The following is an 11,037-nucleotide window of genomic DNA, read 5'->3' as shown; positions in this document are numbered from 1 at the left end:
TAAACCTATTGCTAATTTGCACCACTTGCATTTTAAAAGGCTTTTGAGCAGCATTCAGAAATATGTATCCTTGACATCTAGGTTCATTACTCAATCAGGGCCATGGCATGGTTTTGGTCAGCACACTGATATTAGATACATATTTGTTTGAATACGTTAATGAATCAGCCAGTTTGTTTGGAGATTATACTTTGGTTAGACTTGATAACAAGTATTGTTATTAAAAAAAACATTATGGAATCTGCCGTACAAAATAAATACACATTTCAGTAGTAGGAATTTTTTTAATACAAAAAAATAATATAAACATATTTTCGTCATATATTAAACTATATTTATTAGGTTAAAACAATACAAATTATTTTTTCCGTGTTTTTTTAAAGGTGGTTGGAAGGGAGGCTCCCCTACTCCGACTTCTTGTCACCCGTGATGTAGAGGAGTCAGAGGAACCAGGCAATGGGGCAAGGCAAGCGGGTTGTGTCCGACGAGGTGAAGGTGCAGGGTCAGGGGATGGGGATGGGGATGGGGCCACGACAGGCGAGGGGGAAGTGGGCACAACAGGGGATTGGCCATAGCCACGAGCAAAGGCTAAACACATAAGACGACATAGTTCGGGGTCAGGGAGGGTGGAGGCGACAGACACATCAGGGAGGGCGGACGCGACAGACACATCAGGGAGGGCGGAGGCGACAGACAACTGGGTATGGGGGCTGCCGAACAAATAATCTGAGCTGGGTGAAGGGATTGTGCCGGAGGTGCGTTGGGAGTGGGCATGCAAGATATCACCCAGGAGTGTTGCAATATTTGTCACTGAAGTATTTAAATTATCCATTTTGGTGGCGAGTGTCATCAGTAAAGAGGTGTGTGTGCTCATGAAATCGGAGAGTGTGTTAGTGAGACTGGTGATTTGCTGATCCGTGTGTTGGACAGTGCTTGATATTTGTGACAGGTGAACATTCTGTGCAAGAGTGACGTCTTTAAGATTTTGGGCTGCGCGTGCGAGTGTCCGCTGCCTTACATATTCAGCTGGAGGCAGCTGAGGCTCCTCCACATCACGGGCAACTTCATCATCCACTGGTGAAGCAGGCGCCTGCTGCTCACATGCTATAGAGAGATAATAAGTAAAATAAAGTAATTAGAATCAATGAGTAAGGTGCGATATTATATTGGCAAAAACATCTTACAACGCGTGATGTAGCATTGGTAAAGTGTCAGCTTCCCTTGAATGTGCTAGCAGCCCTTTCCGCTCCCCAAATACAAACATTGCCACTTATGGTCTGACATTTTAGGATGAGCCCTACATATTGAGACCATTTGTCTTCAGTGTGTAAATTTAATTTCCTACTATGTGATAGGCAAACACATTGTGCAATTGAAGTTTACCTTCACACACACATCCTGAGAGTTGACACTTTTACTCAGACAGATACAAAGCTTTACAGACATTAAGTAAGCAAACTCATCATGTACCTAGTGGAGCGGCCTCTCCTGTTCGGGATGGGCTAGAGCCAGTGTCTATGTCGCCCACCCCAACTATCTCCACCAGGGCTATTGCAGCCCTCGCCCGCTCCTCGAGGGGTGTTAAAATAGTACGTAGTCGAGGCCCCCCACCAGTGCCTTGAGCATGCCTGTGAATCTCAACAAGCTTCGCTTTCAGGCGTCCTTTATAGTCTGCCCATCTGTGGAATAAACAAACATTATTGCCTCACATAGTACCTTCAACTCAAAATGACACATTTTTCAATCAAATACATTGCACGCTTGCTAATCACACCAATTTAACCTTCACATACAGTAATACAGATTTTGCTCTTTTGAAGCGCGTATAATGTGGTAAACATATTATGTCAATGTGACCAAGGGCCATGGTGTTAGTTTCTGAAAACAAAGGGCCTGATCAACAAATGCATTGGAGTCACAAGGTGGTTTCACCTCACAGGTGACTAATGCTACTATGTCACAATATCCATATTTATCTCTAGCGATATCTATATATATTATTTGACAAATAGACACAGTCAGTAAAGTTAAATAGGGCTATTATTTTTAAATTTAATTCGTACCTTTTCTGTACTTCAACCTTTGTACGCTCATACGGAGATATTTCATTTATGAGCCTTGTGATTTCCTGCCAATGCGTTTGGCGCTCGCGTCCGGTTATTTGCCGGTTCCCACTGTGGAACCTCGCCAGAACCCCTTCTACCAGCACCTCCAGCTCCTCCTCTATGAAATTGTTTTTACGCCTAGTTGGCAGCCCTGGTGCCTCCACATTACTTGGGCCAGCATCAGACATATTCCTATTTCAAAGATAAGTTATGTCTTTATAGGCAATGCACACAGTCAGGTGGTGATACAGAATCTAAGCACATTCACCCCCTACATAAGGTACAATTTCACAAACTTCTAACTAGGTCTAAAACACATGCCCCTTATTATAATAAACATTGTGGTTTGTCTATTTAACGGCCATTAATTTGACCACTGCATTTTGACTGACATATTAGTCAAATACTATAGCAACATTCTCCTACTACTACTACTACTCTTCACTTTTCAAACCATAAAATTGGTTTACAGGTTAGCAACACACCAAAATTAAGGATATCACTCAGTTGCAAACCCTATATTGTGTAATTATTATTAATATTTGGTTACAAATCAGCCAGCAACACACTTAAGTGTGTACTCCAAATGCAATTGTGGAGGTATGTGGGCAAAATAAGTGTATACATTTGGACCCATGTGTCCATCAATGCAATGAGCTAGTTATTATGCCGTTGAACATGGATAAGTTTCAAAAGAACTTAGCATACTGTAGGCTACTATTGAAAACATTACATGTTAAATGTGAGGCCAGGGGCCCTTTGCTTACCAGTTTTTTTTACATTCCGGCCACACATATTGCAGAGCAAACAGTTTACTACATTAGGAGATAAAAATATTTTTGAACTATCCAGAAATTTCAGATAAATTCTTATACTTAGTTTTCTCCAAAGTTTGGCACAAAAGACAAAAAATATTTTGATAGTCAACTGGGTAATGCGTGGTATGGCCTGCAATAAAAAAACCAAATTAATTTTTATAAGCAAGAAAAGGTAATGTGGTAAACAAAGCTAACCTCCTAATTTGATTATGGATAAGGTTCAAAAGAACTTGGCATACTGTAGGCAGAAAACTTTATTGCAGAGCAAACAGTTTGCTACATTAGGAGAACACAAAAAATAATAAAATCTTACAATCTCTGATTTAGTTTGGTACTTACTGTTTGTTGTTGGCTTCTTAGACCAATCATCCAAATGTAATGAAATCTTTATTGTGCTCTATCTAGGCTAAAAAGCGAATGAACAGGCACTAGACCAAAGCACAGGTGGGTTTAAATGGAGTGTTGAATTAATAAACCAGGTGTACACTCTTCTTCCTAATTGCGGAGCACACTGTACTCGTCTCAGTGCAGGCGCCCGCCATGTTCTTGGTGGGAGAGACAATCAGAGTCACAACACAGGTGTGTGAAAGCTCCGCGTGTGACGTGAGCACGCCCATACGTGCTCAGCGAACCAATCGGAACGCAGAGGCCCCCATTTTGTGTTATAGACATTATACCAAAATGAGGGCTGCAATTTTCAGCAGGCGTGAGCTGAGAGTCCTTGCAGAGGGTATGGACAATGTACCCTCTGGACGGTATGTGTCCAACGAGGTGAAGGTGCGGGCCTATCAAAGGGTCCGCAGACACCTCCGCCTCCGATACAACATTCGGCGGAGCACCGTTCAGCTCCAACGGCGGTGGAGCGATCTCCGGCGCCGCCAGCCCCAGCTTCTGGAGGAGCTCCGTAGGGAGATCAGAATAAGTGAGTTCTCTACTAATCGCAAAAAAAAAGTCAACATATATATATATTTGCTCTATGGCCCTGATTCATGAAGGATCCTTAACTTGAGAAACTTCTTATTTCAGTCTCCTGGACAAAACCATGTTACAATGCAAGGGGTGCAAATTAGTGTTCTGTTTTGCACATAAGTTAAATACTGACTGTTTTTTCATTTAGCACACAGATACTTGATAGATTATTTGTACACGGAAGTTTAAAGTTGATATTTGTGTGCTACATGAAAAAACAGTCAGTATTTAATTTATGGTCAAAACAGATTACTAATTTGCACCCCTTGCATTGTAACATGGTTTTGTCCAGGAGACTGAAATAAGAAGTTTCTCAAGTTAAGGATCCTTCATGAATCAGGCCCTATATGTTTGTAAATATGTTCACCCTAAACACCTGACATGGCCTACATAACAATGTGCAAGCACACTATAAAGGTCATGCCCCTTCCAGTGCACCCAATAAGCTTTGGCTCCTGTGTCCTAAATTTGTGTGCTATCCATTTACTGCCCTAAATGTTTTTGTGTGACAATTTTTACCAATAAGTGTGGTTTAGGAAATCAGGCATTCTAAGTCTTGACCCGAGTGCTGTAACTTGCTAGTCTAACCTTAAAAACATTTTGGAGTGGAAGATGTGTTGTCATTATTGGGTCAAGATTTAAAAGGCACGTTTCAAAGACAAAACACCTTAGTGTTTAGACTGATTTTTGCAAGCTCCCATAAGATGCAAACAGATTAGATAGTGTGCTAGATATAGCTAATCAATCATTACTTAACTGCCTATTTAGACTCTTTTAGACTGTAAGGTACTCCCAACAAAGGGTGATTTCCAAAGTATACTCAACATTCAAAGATTTTGACCTCCATCCACTAATTCGGTGGTCCTGTAAAGAGAGAACTAATTGACATGGGCCAAGGGAGTTTGATGACTTAAAAGCACCTACATGAAAAAAAACAAACTACGGGCAAATGTGAACAAAACCTAATTAGGCGGCCAGTAGTATGTTTGGGGAGTGTGGTAGACAACACATGCAAATATGGAGCAAGCCTCCAAACTCCACACATATGAAACTATCATCAGGGAGTTGAACTCCTGACCCCAGTGCTGTGAGGCAGACGTGCTAACCACTAGACCACTGTGCTGGGCTGACAAGTCATGTGAAATGCTTTGTGTTCATCATGTTTACCTCCTTGCATTGTTAGTAGCAAATATTTATGCCTGCTGACAATGTAAAGTTGATTAAATATGTATGATCACCTGATTGTCAAAATACAATAGTTTTTTTCAAATGGTGATTGTGTTAACATGTCCTTTTGTTTATATTTCCTTTTTTCAAACAGACCGGGCACGCTGGGAGCGCCGCCAACGCCGCCGGGCATTCGTCGAGGCGCAGGCAGCTGAGGAGGAGGAGGAGGAGCAGCAGCCAGTGGCGGTGGCAGTGCCACTGTCATCGGAGGAGGATGCGGTGCCAGTGGCAGTGGCAGTGTCGGAGGAGGCAGTGGCAGTGGCAGTGGAGGAGGAGGAGGAGGAGGAGGCAGTGGCAGTGGAGGAGGAGGAGGAGGAGGCGGTGCCAGTGGCAGTGGCAGTGGAGGAGGAGGAGGAGGAGGCGGTGCCAGTGCCGGTGGCAGTGGAGGAGGAGGAGGAGGAGGAGGCGGTGCCAGTGGCAGTGGAGGAGCAGGAGGAGGAGGAGGCGGTGCCAGTGCCGGTGGCAGTGGAGGAGCAGGAGGAGGAGGAGGCGGTGCCAGTGCCGGTGCCAGTGGCAGCAGCGGTGGAGGAGGACGAGGAGCAGGCTGACCGGGAGCCCCAGGATTTTGCGGACTCCACATCGGGCAGCCAAGAGGCAGTGGAGTTGGAAGATTGTAAGTATTTGCGATAAGTGATGGACATAGTTATATAAGATTGACATGTGCATTATACTTGTACATAATCCCTGCTGTGACATATGTTGATTAAATGGTGCCTTAAATGCCACAGGTTGAACACTTATAATATCTGCCTATACATTTTAAGCGCATTAAACACTCAAACCACAGCCATAGCCATCTTAACACATGGGCACGCAGGGCATTGGGCAAAAAAATGTGGCCGCTAGCCTGGTCAACTCGTCAGTATATTAATGACTTGTTTATAAAATCTAATATACACCAAAATCGTTGGAATTCCTGTGAGTGATTGTATAGGTAGTGGCCCATGTAGTGCATAGACCTGGGGCCAATAATGCTGGATAAGACAACCCTGTACATGGCACTCTCCCCGTGGCTCACCAGAATTTAGTACATTGATTCGAATGCCTTCTCAATGTCTAATGTGCGTGCAAATGGTTTTGTGGCCAAAGGCATAACTTTTGGAAGTAATGTAACAGTAAACATCTCTAGTAAATCCTGTCTGTTTGATGAAATATGTATCCATGTATGTAATGTTTAATTTCTGATTTCTTTCAGCACCCACTGAGGAAGCTGCCAATTGGCCTCCACCACCACCCACCGCAGCAGAACTTATGGCCCACATGGGTGAAATAGCGGACGACCTGGAAGGCCTCCACCTACATTTGGCAAACATTGTAGCCAACCTTCGTTTTAAATTGGCGTACTGGGGGTCATTTCAATGATAAATTTTTTGTATTTTTTTTTCTGATGTAAATAGTTCATAAACATTGTTGCGTTGTACAAATATATACGTTTATCAAAAAACAAACCTTGGTGTGTGTGTCTTTATTCATCTCATTACACAACATGTGGGTATAAATAATAGTCCGAAAAGAGTAATGAAGAAAGATGTTTTGCTTATAACATCATTTGTATAGCACAAAAGGATTTCTTTAGCTGCTTGCATGTTATCCAAAAGTAACATGTGCACTCCACGAACAAGCCAACCCTATAAGAGGTATTGCATCTGTAGGCCCTGTGTGCAAGATAAAATCCAAAAATGTCAAACGCTCTAGCTAGTTACCAATTCCCCCAAATACATATGTCATTGTAGTGATAGTCCAAGGTTACATTCAAGTAACAGAGCAAAGCCAGTGACACATTGAAGAGAGCCTCGAAAGTGTACCCAGAAGTGGCGTCAGTGGTGTAAGGCAGAAGTGCAAGCGAGGCAAAGGACCATGGTACTGGAGTGTGGAGAGCGGCCTGTTTGGATACAGCTGAGTACATGACATAACGTGTACGCCATGGATCCAGATGAAAGTCTATTTGCTGACAATGTTGCATTTACCTCCAAGGAAGCTGTCACCTACAACACCCCCCCCCCCCTCTTAGTCCATTTAGAATACTCAATGTCAGCATGCACCTAATACTGTGCATGTGAAGTATAGGCCGTGAGGCTTCTTGGATTTTCCCTCCAAATAAATATTTACTTTCAATACAGTATAAATCAGAGGGCATATTTTACAATATGGTTGAGCGTGTATAACAAATGCAAAATAAAAAAAGAAAGCATTGTGTCCCATATCTTGTTAGGATAATGATTCCAGTCCACACATTAGTTATGGGTATGCTCAGTATTTGAACTCATGTCTGCTGTGTTGTGAGTCCAAAGTGCTAACCAGTGAGCTACCTGTGAGATTGGTATTTTGTAAGTAATTTGTGTGAATAATGTAGAGTACTATTAAGTGTGAGGTGTCTGTGTAGCACGCATGCTGTATTGTTGGTGTTATCTGTGTATTTTCATGTCTCAGGTTGGGGTAGCGGGTAGCTGTCCCCATTTGCATACAGTCATTCCTGAGTTGTAATCCAGACAGAAACCCTTCCTCTGTGTGGAGGTTGTATACACTCTTGTGTGTATCCTTTATGGAAGAGTATGCTATGCATTCATTTTGCTGAAAAGGCAAAGATGTATTCACACCACATACATTTTAATACATTCGTTATTCATGTGTTTTTAATGTAGCCATGTGCATGCATTTTGCATACTATACGGCGACTTGAAATCGAAGAAATCCTAAACACAGATCGTGAGCAATGTGTTTTTTACAAGTGTGTATTAGGTTAATTAGTAGCAAAGGAAAAACAACCGTCCAGAGTGTTGCACATCATTGTTATTTGTCAGTGATTAATGAGTAGAGAGCTATGTCGTAAAAATAAGCCCCAGGCATTTATGTTGTGTTGTGTGTAAACAAACTGTTGGTCCCTCCCACAGTGGGCGTGAGGTTTGCATTGCTTGGCTTGCCGTCAATCAGTTGAGAGCCGTCGCTTATGCGTGTAGCATGTTTAAAGATCCGCAGGTGGGTGTGTTTTCTAACGTTTGCGCTGCTTATTTCCGTCACTTAGACCACATGGGGGTGTGTTTTTGCTGTTTGAGGTGCTTATTTCGGTTTACGTCACTCAAAGTATGCAAGGCAGATGCGTATGCGTTTGCGAACTTTGATGAATCGGGCCCCTGCTGTCCAGACTTCATGACCCATGGATCCCTCTCAGCTGCATATATAGACTCGAGTTAGAAAACGACAATTCAAAACTCCATCTTGCACCTTCCTGAATGAAATCCAAGCATGAACACCCCTCCCCCCTGGAGTTGTTCCTTATATATCACAGGTCTAATTTCCACAGTCTTTCCCCTCCCTGGGTAAACCCCTGCGTCTATTCTACTTAACCATTGGTCAGTGCTGGACTAGGGGGGTTGGACAGGGGAGTGAAGATGAGCTGTCCTTTCAGAGAACCTCCCCTGTTAGATGGCCTGTCTGAACTAGCCTGGTGAGAACAATGGACACTAATTAGTTTTCCTACTCAGGCACATGGCAACCTGATCCCTACCCATAATCCCCCTGGCTTCACTTTAAAGACAATGAATAGCAACCTTACTTCAAGTTATCAATATACAATAAACAATATACATATGTACACTGAACTACAATGTCCCCTTAGCCACATGTTATTGGACAATGCAGTTGTAGTCTGGTGAGCTGGGGAACAAACAGCATGGGCTATAAAAAGTACTATAATCCACATTATGTGACAAATGAGACATGCTCACAGGGTTATCAAACTCATTTCGTCACACTTCCAGACGCAAGCACCCTTTTTAATGTGTGTTCATGAGGTAAAATTACCTCACAAAAATGAGTTTGACCCCTCAACTCGTAAATTTAGCCTTTACTACCCCTCCCACGGGGGGAAGGGGGGATGATGGAAGTTAACTGACTCGACTATTCTAATTTTTTTGTCAAATAATGTCAGTATACCAAATTTCAGGTCAATTGGATGAGCCCTTTCTGAGAAAATAGTTTTTTCCACACACACACACATACACTAACGCACGCCTCTACACATGTGTGTTCATGAGGTAAAATTACCTCACGAAAATGAGTTTGAGCCCTACCAAATTTCAGCCCTTTTTGAATTTTTTTTCCCACACACACTAAGAATTTAGTAGGTCAGTGTATAACTCTGCCCAGCAGGTGGCGCTGCAACTTGTTTTTTTTTTTTTTCACACACAGACTCCACTAAGCATTTATATATTAGATATATATATATATATATATATATATATATATATATATATATATATATATATATATATATATATTGTTGTGAACATTGAGAACTTACAGTCATTTATAAGGGATAAATCATAGCTGCAGTATAAATATGCTATAACAAATGAATCCATTGATAAGTTTAGCTAAAGTGTAAACTGTTAAGACAGAAAGTCTGTTGTATGTGTATTTTATGGCTCTGCACATCCCAGTGTGAGAAGATAACCATGTCACCTGTAGCAGCTTCAAAGGGCTTTGTCACGGGCACTAGGAGTCTTTGCCCAGGATATTACCAGATGATGGACTTACCAGAGTAATATAGTTGGTACTATGGTTCTCTGGTAGCAGGGTGACAACGGAACAGGAGAAACAGCAGATGGTGAGAGAATGCTCAAGGAAAGTCTATGACTAGCAGCAACTGGTAATGAGTAGATGAATGTACACAAGGAACCAGATGGACAAGGGAACGTGAGGAAAGTCAGTGGTCTGCGTATAGCAAGTTGTACCACTGCTATAGTGAGGAGGAATGTCCAGGAGTAGCGAGGAGGTAGTGAGAGTCAGCGGTCTGCGTATAGCAAGTTGTACCGCTGTCTATAGTGAAGGAATTGAATCCAGGTGAAGGTAGGTAACGGGGAAGTCAGTGGTCTGCGTATAGCAAGTTGTACCACTGCTTATGTGAGAGGATACTTGAAACTGGTGTCACAGGGAACAGGAGTCAGAGGTCTGCGTCAGCAAGTTGTACCACTGCTATATATATGTGAGGAGGGGCACGAGGAGATGAATGTAAAGCAGAGTATACACGGGGCACACAGAACTTGATCCCACGATGATATCCACAATACAACGATAACTGACAAGCACTGCTTGAAGTATACAAAGTCACAAAAACTATCCAGGCAATAGGAAACAAAGTCAATGGTAACAATAGCTTCAGTGGATAGGAGGCTCCGGAGGAGAACACAACTCAGTCCAGATGGATATGCAATACACAAGCAAAGTCAATGGAAAGTATGCATACCGCGGTTCAGGAGAGCAGGCTGTCAGAGAGACGTGCAGGGATACCTGAACGGCTGAAGGTCGGCAGGAGGAGAGACCACTGGAGGCTGGAAGCGGTAATCAGGTTCGTGCAGCGCACGGCAGGTAATCCAGAATCAACGAAGCAATACTCAGGAAGCAGTAGTAAGTGGAACTGGAAATATGAAGAACACGGGAGAGTTGAGGCTGTCTGGTATCCAGTAGAAGAGGTGGAGGCAGCGGAGAGCTGACACGATAAACCCAGGAGAGTTTAGACGATCAGGAACTCTGTAGAAGTAACGGAGGCAGCGGATAGGAATCAGCTGAGTGCAGGCACGATGAACACAGGAGAGTTGAAACGAACAGGAACTCTGTAGTGGTAACAGAAGCAGCGGATAGGAATCAGCTGAGTGCAGGCACGATGAACACAGGAGAGTTGAAGTGAACAGGAACTCTGCAGTAGTAACGGAGGCAGCGGATAGGAATCAGCTGAGTGCAGGCACGATGAACACAGGAGAGTTGAAACGAACAGGAACTCTGTAGTGGTAACGGAAGCAGCGGATAGGAATCAGCTGAGTGCAGGCACGATGAACACAGGAGAGTTGAAGTGAACAGGAACTCTGTAGAAGTAACGGAGGCAGCGGATAGGAATCAGCTGAGTGCAGGCACGATGAACA

This window comes from Mixophyes fleayi, chromosome 7 (assembly GCF_038048845.1).
Source record: "Mixophyes fleayi isolate aMixFle1 chromosome 7, aMixFle1.hap1, whole genome shotgun sequence".
In the NCBI taxonomy this organism is placed as follows: domain Eukaryota; kingdom Metazoa; phylum Chordata; class Amphibia; order Anura; family Limnodynastidae; genus Mixophyes; species Mixophyes fleayi.
This window is presented reverse-complemented; position numbering follows the sequence as displayed.